Below are 16,786 nucleotides of genomic sequence, written 5' to 3' on the forward strand. Positions count from 1 at the left end.
CTCCTCTTGCCACAATGGTTCTGTTGGGGATTGTTCCTTGGTCTGCATTAGTTGTGTTCTCCTGAGTCCTTTTTTTGTGATGTAGATGTCTTGGGGAGAGGCAATATTTTGCAAGAATTAATCGTGAACATCTTAGCAAGTTTCCATACTGATACAGGGGAATGACATTTGTAAGGGAAAAGGGAGGCTCTTTCTCATAACTTTACAGTCTCACCCCTTGCAAGTGTCATTTGTTTTTTCTCCCTCATTTCCTACTCTAGTCTGAATCAGAAATCATCCTTGAGTAGTAGAGTGAGAAAAGGAAAAGGAATACAGGATCTACCAGGCAGAAAAGGAAAGAACTTTTAAAGGTTTTTGATAATAAATGATTCCCTGTGCAATGCCCCATATGCAGAAATTAGGGGAAACTCTCCATCCTGCAGAAACCTGGAGGAATTTCTGATGATGTCATTTAAAAGAATCTTCCCTCATTATTCCTTCCTGGGGACAGTCCAGGTGCTGGGGGAGAAGGGCATTAGACAACCACTTGGGTTGTAAAGGCTTTGTCAGTCCAGATGGTTCATGTTCTTGGAAGGGACAACACCTGCAGTGAGGCTGGCACTACATTGTGGAGTAGTATCATGTCTCTGTTATCTGCAAGATAATTCACCTTCTAACCTGGGAGTTTATTGATAGATATTTGACTGTAAGTTACAGAGGAATTTTATTCAGGCGTTTTCATAATTCAGGTAGATTTACAACCCTAAGAAATACCCTTTTTCTACAAAGAAAAATTACAAGTATTGTTCTGTAATAGTTTGCCTGGGCTGCCAAAAGAAACAACAGCAATTATCTCAGAGCTCTAGAGACTAGAAGTTGAAAATCAAGGTGTTGGCAAGGTTGGTTCCTTCTGAGGCTATGAGAGAAGGATCTTCTAGGCCTCTCTCCTTGGCTTGGAGATGGCCATCTTCTCCTTGTGTCTCTTCACATCATCTTCCCTTTATGCATATCCACCTCTGTGTCTTAATTTCCTCTTTTTAGAAGGATACCAGTCTTACTGGATTAGAGTAAAATGACCAGCAGAATGACAGAGATGCTTCAGAAAAAAAATTACATTTGTAGATCCTCAATTGTGTGAGTAATAGAGCAAGAGTGCAGAACTGTGATTGTTAATTTAGGTGCAAACCTGATTGATGACCCGCAGGACGATTCATTTATAACTCTCAAACAGATAGAAAAGGTCAAAATGTTACTCTTTACTGTTCCTCTTCATGCTAACCTCTTAAATCTACAGTGCTATAAAAAGTCTCTGCTACCTCATGTATTTGGGAAAACTTAAATATCCCAGTTGAGTCAGATAAAAAGGGTAGGCTTTTAGGACAGCACTCAATTAACTCTCAATTTTAACTTGATTACCTCTGGAAAGACACTATCTCCAAAGAAAGTCAGTGGGTGTTAGGACTCTGACATATTGTTTTTGGGGGGATGCAATTCAACGAATAAGAGGTCCCATGTTCATCAGTGTCTCAAGAGAAAACCTCTCTGGCCTGTTCTGTCCATGTGGCTTCTTTTCCTAGATCCTATATGTCACTTCACTCTGGGATGAGTAGATGTGAGGGGATTGGATTCACCTTCCTTTAAATAGGAAGAGACCCTCTGCTCCTTATGGCGCGGCAGGTCTATGGGAGGAGACAGAGGGAGACAGGGAAGGAGAAAGAAAATTAATCTCGGTGCAAGTCAGAGCTTTAACCTCTGGATTGGCCCCCTGAGCATGTACACTTTTTTCCCCTGGTTGATTTGTACAGCTTTTAAGAAAACCTTTTACATAAGTCAGCATACTCCCTTTGCAATCCTCTCCTCCCCATCAGAAGTGTCCCCTAGTTAGCAGATTTATGTATTAGTCACGGGATCTGGATAATTTGGGGAGTTATCAGTTGTCCTAATAAATTCTTGTACATTCAAAAATCTCAATATAGCATAATATAAAGACACAAGAGAGTGCTAGCAACATAGATTAATGTTTTTACAGCCACATACTGAAATTTGAAATATTATTATATTTCATTGGTGCAATCAGCCCTCTAATCTTTATCAGATTGTATGTCAGTTGGCTAACATGATATACTTATAATGTCTAATATTAGTATAATGCTTTCATAATTCATTTGCCATCCCCTTTAAATCTTCTATGCCAACTTTGATTAATTCACTGGTTCACTCATTTGACAATCAGTGTCCCAGGCACTGTACTATGAACTATGGATACATCACTGCAAAATTATGGTCCATGTCTTCAAGGAATTTAGAGTCCATTTGGCTGTAGCGGAAAAGCAACATAAATATGGAATCGCATCCTTGGATTTAATTAAGAAGTTCTTGAATCCATGCTTGGTCACACTAGCTGTATGACATTATGCCAATTTCTTAAGCCATTAGTTACTCATACGTAAAGTGGGTAAAATAATACATATATATTGGGTTCCTTATGAGAATTCAATTAAATAACAAATATAAAGTCTGAGCACTCAATAAATGGGACTTGCTGTAACTATAATAAAACCAATAACTTAAGTTACAGGGTATGATAATGACTTGGGGCTTGTATATAACACAGTGGAGGCATAAGATAAAGAATATTTCAATCTTCCCTAGGTGAATCAGGGACCATCTCAATAGAGGAAGTAGGAAATGCGTTGAGACTTGATTACAATCAGGGCCAGCTCTATGTGAGGTTGAGAAGAATGAGAGAATATGGTTAGTATATACAAGTCAGGAAGAGGACATGGTAGGAGTTGAGATGACACAGGTAGAAAGCTACATCATGAAAAAGCTCATGTGTCATGCTAAGGCATATATCAGTTATTCTGTATTCACTGGGAACCATGGAAAGATAGTGAATGAGTAACTGATATGATTAGGTTTGTGATTTAATGTTCACTCTGGGGCTGATGTTGAAGATAGACGGTGGAAAGATGGAATGTGGGCCACGTCCAGTAATGAGTATTCTGCAGGTGATAGTTATCCAGGGCTTAAAGACGAAGAAGATGAGCAGATAAAAGTGACATTCAGATTCGTTAGAACTTGGTGATTAGTTAGAAAAGGAGATTGGGGAGAGATACGGATCTGGGATGAGACCAAGTTTCTGGCTTAGGAATTGGACCATTCTTGGATCTGACACTAGCCAGGCTCTCTTTACCTCTTTGATTCCTTTGCCTGGAATATTTTGTGTTTCCTCTTTTCTTTCCCATAACTTTCAACAAACCAACTCTTACTCATTGGATCTGTTCACTTCATTCAGAGGTTCTTTCTGAGCCACCAAGTCTATTTTAGTAGTTCCTTTAATGGTCATCTCATAGGTCCTCAAACTTTTGTATAGCACCATATTGAAATAGAATGAATCTCATTAAATTGTGGATATTCGCCTCACTTTTTAACAGGTTTAAAAATCAACTGTAGATTGAGTTACCATTTACATGCAATAAAATCACCCATTTTAAGTGTACATTTCAATGCATTTTGAAATAATACATATATATATATATATATATATATATATATATATATATATATATATACATACTGATTTCCCCACCTTATCCTTAGTTTCTCTTTCTGTGCGATCAGTTACCCTTAGTCAACTGTGGTTTGAAGATATTAAATGGAGAATCCCAGAAATAAACAATCATAAGTTTTAAATTTCATGCCATTGGAGCAGCCTGATGAAATCTCTCACTATCACGGCCCTCCCTGCCCATCCCGACTGCCCGGGATCTCCAACCATGATGTCATCTGCTCCTGATATCCAGCCATCCACATCGCCATGGCTTGATGATCCAGGATCACCTGGAGCAGATGATTCTCCCGACATAATCATCAGAAGGTCAATAATAGCCTAACACTAGGTTACAATGCCTACATCATTCCTCACTTCATCTCATCGTGTAAGCATTTTATCATCTCACATCATCACAAAAAGAAGGGTGAAAGTAGTACAATGAGATATTTTAAGAGAGACAGAGAGAGAGACCACATTCATATAACTTTTATTCCTGTATATTGTTATAATTGTTCTATTTTATTGTTGTTGTTGTTGTTAATCTCCTACTGTACCTAAACTTTATCTGTGGCTTTAGGAATCCACCGGGGGGGGTCTTAGAACATATGCCTCATACACTCACACACATATACACGTATACGTGTATACGTGTATATGTGTGTGAGTGTATGAGTGTGTTTTAACTGTCTTCTATGCACCCCATTGGTGAGGAAGAGTTTCCTGCCCTAGGATTATGGGAATGCCTGAACACATGACACCTGACACTGGGCAGACAAGACCAACAACAGTTTATTGGCCATATACACTCACAACTCAGAGGAGGACACCGTATGCCACGTGGAGGGTTGCACTTGGGAACAGAGTGAGCAAAGCAGGGGCTATGGGAGGCAGGCTGTGTAGTATAGGGAGGATGTGGTGCCCCTGCTTCCTGGAGGGAGGATGTAATTGGCTGGTTTGAATAATCGCTCATGCTGGCAAGAAACTGAAACCCTCTCCTCAGGGATAAGCAAGAACTGTGCCTGGTCTGAGTTGTTTGTCTGGGGAACCCTATCCGTGGGAGCAGAGTGGGGAGGGGAACTTGTAGTTAGAGCACTTGAGGTCTTCCAAGTTTCCCCAGATGTGAAGGCAGCACACAATATTGGGCCTTAATTTTAGGTCTTACACCAGGGTATGTAAATACGTATGTACAGATGTATATGTGAGTGTGAACACCACCACAATCAGGATACAGAGCATTTCTGTCACTCGAAAACGTTTGCTTGTGCCACTTTGCAGCGAGTCACCCCCTAGTCCAAGCAATCCAGCCCTATAGATTAGTTTTTCCTATTCCAGAACTGTAAATGGAATTATCCAGTATGTACTATTTTATGTCTGGCTTTCTTCACCTCAGCATAATGCTTCAGTATTCATCCATGTTGTAGCATGTCTCAGTACTTCATCCTTTTTATTGGTAGGTAGTAGTCCAATGTAGGATATACCAAATTTGTTTTATTTAGAAATCCGCTTGATGAAAATGTGCGTAGTTTCTACTTTTAGGCTATTGTGAATAAAGCTTTTATGAAAATTATTATGCAAGTCTTTATTTGGGCATATGTTTTTCTTTCTAGGGAAAATACCCAGGAGTGGAATTTCTAAGTTATATGGCTGGTGTATATTTAAGTTTATAAGAAATTGCCAAACTGTTTTCCAACATGGGTTTTCAATTACGCACTCCCACCAGCAATATATGAAAGTTCCAGTTTCTCTACTTCCTCACCAGCACTTGCTGTTGTCATTATTTTAATGTATTTTTAATTTATTATTTTTAATTTTACACATTCTAGTGTGGATGAGTCTTACCTCATTGTATTTTTATTTTCATTTCCCTGATGAACAGTAATATTAAGCATATTACTCATATCTTTATTGCCCATTTATATATCTTCTTTATGAAGGATCTGTTCAAGTCCCTGGGCCATTTTTTTTTAACTTTTTTTATTGATTTATAATCATTTTACAATGTTGTGTCAAATTCCAGTGTTCAGCACAATTTTTCAGTCATTCATCGACATATACACACTCATTGTCACATTTTTTTCTCTGTGAGTTATCATAACATTTTGTGTATATTTCCCTGTGCTATACAGTGTAATCTTGTTTATCTATTCTACATTTTTGAAATCCAAGTCTATCCCTTCCCACCCTCCACCCCCCTGGTAACCACAAGTCTGTATTCTCTGTCTGTGAGTCTATTTCTGTCCTGTATTTATGCTTTGTTTTTGTTTGTTTGTTTTTGTTTTTGTTTTTTAGATTCCACATATGAGTGATCTCATATGGCTCCTGGAGAATGTCATTCTAGGTGAAGTAAGCCAGAAAGAGAAAGAAAAATACCTGGGCCAGTTTTAATTGTCATTTTTCTCCTTATTACTGAGTGATAGTTGTTCTTTATATAGTCCAGATAATAGTCCTTTGTCAGATATATGTATTTCAAATGTTTTTTTCTAGGTCTGTACCTTGTTTTTCAATTCTCTGAAAGTTATCTTTTGAAGTATGTTTTTCATACTTTATATGAAGTCCAATTTATAATTTTTGTCTTTTGTGATTTGAGGTCCTCCAAAAAGCAGATGCCCAGATGGAATTAGGCATTCAAGTAGTTTATTGGGGAAAACATCTGAGGAGGATAAAGAAGAGGAGAAGAAGGGCAGGTGAGAAGAGGCTTCAGTCCATAATGCCAGGAAAGAGAGAAGAAAGAACAAGCCTTAGCCCACAGTTCATGTCTGAAAAAAATCTCATTTGGGCCAATGGGGGAGTCAGAACAAAGATCGTTATTGGAGTCCTGTGTCAGACAGGAATGGCCTACTTCTCGTACCCCTGCTCTGCTCAGTCATTGGCTAGTAGCAACCTAAAGAGAGCTTGACCTCAGTGCGAAGACTACATTAGATCCAAAAGTACAGCAGCTGGAATGTGGCTCTCAATCTTATCCTTATAGAAGCTTGTCTTGAAGGGACACTTCCACAGGTACCTCCATGCACCCCTCGTTCAGCACAGATACACATCTCCGTGCAGGTTAAGGGCGCATCCTTCATGGTTCCCATGGCCTCTCTTCCTGAGGGGAAACTCAGAAGATGTAGATTAGCTACAGGCCCTGTTGCTGTAATTGGTCTCCCGGTCACAGTTGTGACTCACTCTCCACCTCCTCCACTATCCAGCCTAAAATTCCATCATTTTCAGATTTAATCTTGCAGGTCTTGGTGGCTTATCTGGTCATAAGGGCTTGAGCCCTTGGCAACCATATCCCTTTCAGCCCAGGGTTGCTGCAAATGTGCAGCAATTCACAGTTAAAACTGAACAAGGGAGTATCAGGAGGTGCCAAGTGAATCACCTGGGTCCAAGCCAACTAGAGTTTGTTTCCTTCTTTTTTTAAGGCTGAAGAATATTCCATTGCATGTATATACTCCATTTTCTTTATCAATTCACTCATTGATGGACGTTTAGGTTGTTTTCATATCTTGGCTATTGTGAATAATGCTGCAATGAGCGTGGGAGTGCAGGTCTCTCTTCGAGATCTTGATTTCAATTCCTTTGGATAAATATCCAGAAGTGGAATTGCTGGATCATATGGTAGTTGTGTTTTTTTATTTTCTTTTTTTTTCTTTTTTTTTAACATGGTAGTTGTGTTTTTAATTTTGGGGGGGGGGACCTACATACTATTTTCCATAGTGGCTGCACCAATTTACATTCCCACCAATAGTGCACCAGCTGTTGTAGGAGGAGCTCTACATCCTTACCAACACTTTATCTTTTGTTGTTGTTGTTTTCAACAATAACCATCTTAACAGGTGTGAGGTGACAGACATCTCATTGTGGTTTTGATTTGCATTGCCCTGATGATTAGTGACGTTGAGTACTTTGCATAACTCTGTAAATAAACAAAAAGCCACTGACATGTACACTTTAAATAGGTGACTTTTAAGATATGCCAATTATATCTCAATAAAGCTGTTAAGAATAAAAATGGTCCCAGGACAGACAGTATATTGGTCAAGAGTACAGGGCTTCTGGTATCTTTGATGTGAGTCCCAGTTCTGCTACTTTTTAGCTGTAGGACCTCAGGCAAATTAGACAGCCTTTGCTAAGCCTCAGTTGCCTCAACTATAAATGGTGCTTACTTCATGAGGGTGTTGAAGATCAGACAAGAACATCTGTGTAAGGTTCTTGGGACCTAGGGAGGCTCAAAAATCTCCAGCCACTTTGTGTGATATAGGTCTTCATCTCTAATTCAAGGACATCCTTTAAATGAAATAAAGTGAGCCTTCTAAAAATTGCAAAAAAGAAATACTATAGATCTAAGGAATTATTTTGCAGAAATATAGTAAGAAGTGAGATTTTTCTGGACATCAGCCAGGTTTATACATAAATTAACAATCTTATTACTGCATTCTTTTCCCCACAACCTATAAATGATTTTTAACTAGCTCTGTCATTCTGCTGGTTTCCTAAATAATGCATTAAATAAAATTGTAATAGGTGTTCATCAACAAGCTGTGTGAGGATTATGGTTGTAACAATCTGAGAGTTGTACTTTCAAACCACTTATTACACAAGTTCTTTCCACCCAGATTGTTCTGGAACCTAAGAATTCAAGACACTATATCACTCAAAGGCCACTATGTCCCTTCTGTGTCTATATTTCCGATATGAAATTTTTTGTACATGTGTGTCACAAAATTTGTGTAATTTTACCTTAACTTTTAGAGTTCAAGTCCATATTGGCCTCAACAGACCATCAAAAAAAAAAAGGTTAATTGCATTTTCTTTCATGCCTCTTATATTTATATTCTACTTTTTATCAGTCTTCATGTTTCTCCCTCCTTTGATATTCACTTCTGAAGTGGGGCTTAATGGTGGGGGACAGACTAAATTGCTGAGAAGGAAGTTAGGGAAAAAACCCACAAATGACAACTGTTGTGGGTGAGATGACAAAGTAATTGCTATGAACTGAATGTTTGTGTCCCTCGTCCTGAATCCGTATGTTGAAGCCCTAATCCCCAGTGTGGTGGTATTTGAAGGTAGGGCATTTGGCGAGGTTATTAGGCTTAGATGAGGTCATGAGTTGGAGCGCTCAAGATACGCTTAGTGTCCTTATAAGAGAGGAGATAGGATCTCTCTCTCTCTCTCTCTCTCTCACTCACTCTCTCACTCTCCACCATGTAACGATACAGTAAAAAGGCAGCAAAAGGGGCCCTCACAAGACACCTGATGTGCCAGCACCTTGAGTTTGGACTTCCTAGCCTCTAGAACTGAGAAAAAATAAATGTTCTGTTGTTTAAGACACCAAGTCTATGTTATTTTATTATAGCAGCCTGAACTGAGATGCTAATGAAAAATAACCTCCCTTCTCTACTTACAAATGCCATTTTTCCTTCTGTCGCTTTATAGAATCTTTCAATAATGCTCATGATTAATTCTTGCAAAATATCAACGCTTCCCTAGACATCTGTATCACAAAAAGGACTTGGGATGATACAACTAGTGTAAACAAAGGAACAGTCCCCAACAGAACCATTGTGGCAGGAGGAAGAAAACTGCAGGGAATTTTTGTTGAGGGAGGTAGGGGGTTATCAGCACTATTCAAAGGATCCCCCGCAGTCCCTGCCCATTCCACCTATCTCGAGAGCCGGGCAGACACAGATAGCAGGGAATATGCTGGATCTACTCCATAAAGTAAACTGCTTCCAAACAGCTCTCAAACCACTTCAGCAGAATCTATGTTTAAAACCAGTGAATATGCTTATCACAATCGTCTTTCATACCCATCCAGGAAGGCTGACTGCCAGTACCTTGAATTGGAACCTCATAATCAGCCTGCTTTCAATTATTTTAAGAACGTGTGAATCATAAAATTTAATTTCATTAAGCAATTCAGATTTTTCCTCTGACTTCAAGACTTTGAACTCTTACATGCCAAATTGCAAGTTAATGGTGGTTTCAGCATTTGGAGGAACAAAAACATAACCAAGACAGGGCAAGTAACGTACCTCCACTCAGTGTAGGCTTGCAAACTACAACACATGAATGGCAAAAGCTTACTGGTTCAAATGAAAAAGAGAAAAAATAAACGTGAAAGAAAACACTAGTGTGATTTATTCCTCTATCCCATGTTCTGGAAAAATAGTCAAAAGTTAGAAATGAGACAAAGCATTAGATTGTATAATCTTTGAACATTACACCAGAGAATAGTCTATATGCCCACCTGTGGATCATCTGACTCAGGATATTTAACTTTGTTGACCAACAGTTGGTAAGGGAGCACAGGCTTTTGACAATAGTATAAATATAAAAGGTTAAACTGCAGATAAGCAAGGAGGAATGACTTTTTCTCCTCACTAGGGAAGTTTAGCCTTCTATTGTCTCACAGGTCTTCAACCAGGTTTGTATGCAAACAATATCATCTCTGCATGCTTTTTCCCACCCCCACTACCTACATAGTGAAGGTTCTAGAAATGTTTTTCAAAAGCACCTGCATATTTCTGCTGGCTTCCTGAATCATGGGTTAAATAAAACTCTGACATTGTTCACCATTTGTGTGGGATTAATGGTTTGTGACAATTTGGGTGCTTTCAAATGGCTTTTGGAAACGAGGAAAACTTTTCAGAGAAGCCTTCTGGCTGACTTCTCACATCACCTCGGCCAAAATAAACATCCATTTCTTAGGAGGCTTGGAACAATCCTAACTGGTTTAGAGGATTTATCATCTGGGATTGAACAGTCGCCAGTGGGGTCTCCATCCCCAAGAACATTTAAGAATTTTGACCTTGGTATTTTACATGCAAGAGTCAATGGAGATGACGGTGTCTCTAACGGCACCCACGGAAGGGAGAGGGATATATCTTCTGGACCCCTCTTACATGAACAGGGAGGGAGAGGTGCCATATTCACTGAGACTCAGTTTCTTTTTAAATAGTGTCTGACATTTATTGAAAATAAGGAAAAGACATTTGTCCAGGTAGTGTAGAAGAGCTGGGTAGAATATAAGAGTTATATTGTTGATCAACAAACACGTAACTAAGAAAATACTGCAAATTCAGAAGAGAACCGGATTCTGGGCGAAACTAACAGGTCCACAGGAGACAATGAGCGACTCGATTCGGCTGCCAGGCACCCCTGGGACCTGGCGGCCACCTGGCAGGAGCAGAAGATGTCTCTGGGAGTAGGGAGGGAATGGGTCCCGCTGAAGGCGAAGGGCTGGCCGGCCCCTCCAGGCTGGGTGGCGAGCTGCTGGAGTCATTGTCCAGGGGCTGTGGCCAGCTCAGATACCTCCCGGGTGAGTCCGGACCGCTGAAGGCTGTAGTGTGTCGGCGGGACGCGGTGGACCGGGATGGCAGCGGCAGTGGCAGCGAAGGTCTCTGGGCACCTGGATGCGGGCCTGGCAGTCGGGCAGGGGGCGGGCGGCTGGCAGCGGCCGGGCCGTGGGTGGTCTGTCCCGTGTGTAACGGGAGCCCGGCTTGCAGCTGGAGCGCAGGACCGAGTCCAAGTGTGCATGGGAGGGGCCGGGCTGGCCGGAGAGGGCGGCGGCCGCCTCAGAGCCAGGCCCGGCGGCGGCGGCGGCAGCGGCGGCGGCAGCGGGAACCTGGAGCGCTATTCCTGGAACAAAGGCAAGCACTACGCGGGAGGGGACGCGAGCGCGGGGGAGATCGCGGCGACTCGAAGGTGAGGGAGGGAGGAGGCGCGGCGGGAGGACGCCCGTGGCCATCTGGGCGGCGGCGACTGGCGCAGCGGACCCTCCCCCGAGCACCCGCCCCCAGGCCCGAGGGGCTCCCGGCCTAGAAGTCCTCGTCCTCCACCCAGCCAAAGACCCGCTTCATCTCGGCCAGGAAGCCCCGGTAATCGTTGAGGAGGGGGCTCTGCTTCCTGATGTAGGGGATCACCCACTGCAGGGCCGGCCCGGTGAGGCGGGTGATGAGGAACGTCACCTTCAGGGCATCGCTGGAGAACAGGGTCTCGTCCACTAACATGTAGGCGCCCGTCTGCACGATGAACTCCGGGAGCCGGTCGGTGTCGCCGTCAAACGTCTCGGGGAAGGGAATGGGGTTCCTCCACCGACGCGCCTGGGGCCGGAGGGGCAGGGCCAGGAGGGCCTTGATCAGCTGCACTCGGCCGTCCATCGCTCCTGGCTCGCTTTGCTGGGCTCCGCGGGGCTCGGTGGAGGTCCGCGAGGAGGCGTGGCGGGAAGTGCGTGTGTGCGGAGGCGGGCGCGGGGTTCGTGCGGGCGGGGCCATGGGCGGTACCCGGCGCCGGCGTGGCTCCGCCCGCAGGCTGGGCGTTCTCTAGTGCGCAGGCGCGATACTGGGGCGGAGGTAGAAGGGGGAGTAGGGGAAGGGAGTGAGGCTAACACCCGCTCAGGGAGGCGGGGTCACAGCCTGAGGGGCGGGGCCGAGGTTTCCGAAGGCGGGATTCGGGGCAAGGGGCTGGGGTCACCGAAGGAGCCCAGAATACCTAGTGTTCAGTGGTGAGGGCGAAACCTGCTGCCCTTGGAGAGAGAAGGGCTAAGTGCTCTGGAGTAGAGAAGCAGGCCTGGTGCCCACCCTCCCTTGTTGGCCATTCACTTGCACTTCCGAGTTCATTGGAGGACACTCGGCCTCTGGATGCCCCTTGCGTGAGGTTCTGTTGTGAACATATTTTCTTATTTATGCATCTCTCAGCCAGAGATTATTGGCACTCAGACTGCAGATGTGGTTGCCTGCAACATTAATGGGAAAGCCCCAAATATTAGCCAACATAATTCAGAGCAGCATATTCAAAGAATGATGAACCATGATCGGAGAATGTAAGGAAGGTTTAATGTTAAGAAATCTCTGAACTTACTATATTAAAGACCAAAAGAGTATAATCAAGAAAGAAATATAAGAATAGATGGATGCTTTCCAAATGAAACTTTATACATTTTCATATGTAAGAATAAATAAGAGGAATAAGTAAGAGTTCTAACAAATTGGAAAGGCGGGGGGGGGGGGATTAGCCATTACCTGTTATATCTGAATTCAGTTTTATGACTGAGTATAAAATTAATATAAATTTATCACCAGTTTTCATATATATGGAAAATAACCAGTTAAAATATATAATGGTAGAAGACCCTATTCAGAAAAGCAATTCAAAGGAAATAGTGCCTAGGAATGTATTTTTTAAATTGTAAAAACCACATGAAGAAATGTTTTAAATGCTAAAGAAGGGTACAAAAGAATACTCAAACAAATGGAATGATATCCCCAGATCTGGGATAGGTTGATGCAATATCATAAAGTTGTTAAATTTTCCTAAGTTAAATTATACTTCCAACACATTTCCAGTGATGGAGTTTTGTCATGAGACAATATTGTGCTTAATCAAATTATATGCATTATTTTTTCCTCCAACATAATCCTACCAAAACACCAAGAGGTTTTTGTTTTGATTAGACATGCTGATTTTAAGGTCCATATGGAAGAATACACAAGCAAAAATACTATGAAAATTTTTGAAAGGTAAAGGTAATGAGGGATGACTTGCTTCAACAGATGTTCACAAATCTGTTATTATTTATTGGTTATTTTTATTGTCTTTTCCTCCTGACTAAAATCCAAGATGCTGGCAACCTCAGGTATCCATGATCTTAAACAATTCCTTCTGATATTTTTTTTCCAGTAAATGCCTTGGGGATAGGGCTTTCCCATAGCCAGGTCCCAGTCTGGTGAAATAAACACTGTCCTGAGAATGGGACTTTTTCAGGGAGTGACAACAGGTCAAATAGTGCACTAGGTTGGGACTTTTCAGTCAGATCTACCACATCCACATGTTTGCACTGAGAGACTGCTTTCCTTCACTAAAGCCTGCCTGCCTGGGAATTCTGCTCATCAGACCTCAGCCTGCCTACCTCATGGCCTTATCACCATCCTCTTGCCCAGGGCCTTGAGAATCACCCCACATAACCAGGATTAGCATCCTTTCCTCTACCCCAGGCTTCAGCCACCCTCTCTGCCTTGGCCTTACAGGCAGGCAGGTGTGTTTAATAGGCCAGACACAGCTTGTGTTAAATAGTAGACTGAAAGATATGTCATAAGAAAATATCCAGAATGAAGCACAGAAAGATAAACAGATGAAAAATATAGATAAGGTAAGACACATAGAGGAGAGTGTGAAAAGGACTGGATTATACTTAGTTGGAGTTTCAGAAGAAGAGAAGAAAGAAAATAAAACAAAAGCAATATCTGAACAGATATTACCTGAGAACAAATAGCCAGCAGAGAAAAATGAAAGAAATATACAGCTAAGCACAGGTTAGAAAAACTATTGAAAACCAAAGGCAAATAGAAAAATTCTAAAGCTTTCAGGGGTTAAAACCAAATTACCTTCATAGTAGCAATAATTAGCCAGACAAAATATACTTCAAGAATGAAGATATTATTATGCAAAAAAGAAAAAGAAGGGAAGTGGGTATAGCTCAGTGGTAGAGTACATGCTTAGCATGCATGAGGTCCTGGGTTCAATTGCCAGTACCTCCGTTAAATAGATAAACAAACAAACAAACATAATTAACCCTCCCCCACGCCCCCAAAAAAGTAAAAGAAAAACCTGAGAGAACTTGTCACCAGCAGAATAGTACTTAAAAGAAGTACTAACACATTCCTCAGGCAGAAGAGAAAATTTTAAATGAGTGAAAAGTAATAAACTGGAAAAATATGAGGGCAGATCTGAGCAAATACTGCCTTATAGGGTTTAAAATGTGGAGAGAGACTTAAAATACACAAAAATAATGCCTAGAAATCAGTAGGGGAATATATGGAGATAAAGTTGCCTAAGTTCTTGCTTTGCCTGGGGAGATTTTAAAAGTACCACATAAGATCAGGATTTGATAAATCAAGGAAGAATGCTGTAATCTCTAATGAAACCACAAAGAATAGCAAACACACATAAAACTTCCAAGAGAATGAAGGAAGGGTAGGAAATGGAAAAACAAAATAATGAATTAAAAATAAGGCAAGAAAGGAGAGAAGAGGGAATACAGACCAGCAGGGCAGGACAAATAGAAATCACCTTAAGATGATGGGTTTAATTCCAAATGTATCAGCAATGACATTAAATGTAAATAGACTATGTATGACAATTAGTATATGAGGATGGTCAGACTATATAAAAATGCGAAATTTGAAAATATTCTGTTTACAAGAGAAATCCTAAATTTAAGTTTGCATAGACGTTGGAATTGAAAGGGTGGGGGAATCTGTACTATGAAAGTAATAAAAACAAGCTGTTGCAACTAAATTAATAGCAGCCAAATAGACTTAAAGACAAAAAGTATGAAGAATAAGGAGGAACACTTCATGGCAAGTATGATAATGATCAGAAGGTCAATTCACTAGGAATATGTAACTTATCATTTTTATGTGCCTACTAACATAAATTTAAAATATTTGATGGTAATTGTACAGAAACTCCAGGAGAAATATAATTACAAATCCTTCATCATAGTGGAAGATATCTGATACAGTTTTCTCAGTAACTGATAGAACAAGCAGAAAAAGAATCAGTAAGGAAATCAAAGATTTTTTATGACCTAGTGCAGCTGCACAGAACACTGCTAAGAATAACTGAGGATTGCACATTCTTTTGAAGGGGGCGGGGGGGCTTCTGGAGTGATGGAAATGTTTTCTTTCTTGACCTGAGTGAATGGATCGTCCCATTTTCTTTTGAACACTTCCCTGTGAGTCAAAAATGGTGTCCCAAAAATGGTGGGGGGGAATAATTTTTTTAAACAGGCAAAGCTTACTATTTAGGGATGCAAGCTTACTCAGTGAAACTAAAAAGAAAAGTAAGGAGGTGATTACTATGAAAGTCAGGATAATGGTAACCTTTGAGAGGGAGGAATATCGCGATGAAGAGGAGCCAGGTGTGAGGTTTCAAGGTTGCTGGCAAATTATATTTCTTTTTGTGATTGGTAGTTCCAGGTTTTCTTTGTGATAAATCATTGAATTGTGCATATTTGTGAGGTCCTGATATATACATCACAATGTCACAATTGTATCAGAGTGTGTGCACGTGTACGTAGACTTGTCTTTCTGTATCATCCTGGGATGAGTGAAGCACAGGGTCAGCCTTTGATCTGCTCACTTCTGCCAGCACTCAGAACACAGCTCACCCATCCTACCAAGGGAGGTAAATGGTTTTACCATTTCCCTGGAACTGCCTCAGAAAGTCAATTCTATGCTGTAGCCCCGAAATAGGGAGGGTGCCCAGGAGGCTAAATTAGCCAGAGGGGAAACTGCAGAGTTAGAGGGAGACTTAAGGAAGGTATTAGATAAGTCCTGGTGATTGCACTAGAGCCAAGTGCTGCTCAGAGACTTGGCAGCCCTGGGAGGAGCTCCCCATTGTGCACGGGAACAGAGAAAGGAGGGGGTTCAGTGCTCCCCATCGCACTTGGAGGAAAATCCCCAACTGTGCCAGACATGACAAGATCCCATGACAACCTTACCCAGCCTACTTCTCCCTACCCACCTCCTCCTAAACTCCAACCACACTCCTCACTCCTCCAGCCATTCTGCCCGCTTGTTTCTTAAACACAATAAGCTCAATTACTCACATGCATTCTTTTCTCAGACGGGGAAATAAATTGCCAAATATAAAATACAACATTTGTATTAGTCATGTGTGTGGCGGGTGGGGGAGAGATTAATTGATTTATTATAAAGAACTGGCACACAATTGTGGAGACTGACAAGACCCAAGACCTGCAGTTTGTAAACGGGAGACTCAGGAAAGCTAATTTTTCAGTTCAAATCCAAAGGCAGGGAAAAAAAAACTGATGTCCCAGCACAAGGCAGGCAGGCAGGAGGTTTCCTTACCACTTGAGAGAATATCAGCCTTTTTGTTCCATTCAGGCTTTCAACTAATTGAATGGGGCCCATCTACATTAGGGAGGGAAACCTGCTTTACTCAGTCTGCAAATATATATGTTAATCCCACCTAGAAACATCCTCACAGCACACGTAAAATGATGTTTGACCAAATATAGGAGCAACCCTGTGGCTCAGTCAAGTTACCAAAAAAAAAAAAAAAAAAAAAAAAAAAAACCAATCAGAGCTTTCATGAGCTATTATGTTTTCTCTGGGAGATTTTATTTTATTTTGGGGGGAGGGGGTAATTAGGTTTATTTACTTTATTTTTTTCTGGTAGATTTTAAAATTTAAAGAAAGCTTTTAACACAAGTTTGGTCAAGGTCATGAGGAAATGAATATT

Source organism: Camelus bactrianus, chromosome X (assembly GCF_048773025.1).
Source record: "Camelus bactrianus isolate YW-2024 breed Bactrian camel chromosome X, ASM4877302v1, whole genome shotgun sequence".
Classification (NCBI taxonomy): domain Eukaryota; kingdom Metazoa; phylum Chordata; class Mammalia; order Artiodactyla; family Camelidae; genus Camelus; species Camelus bactrianus.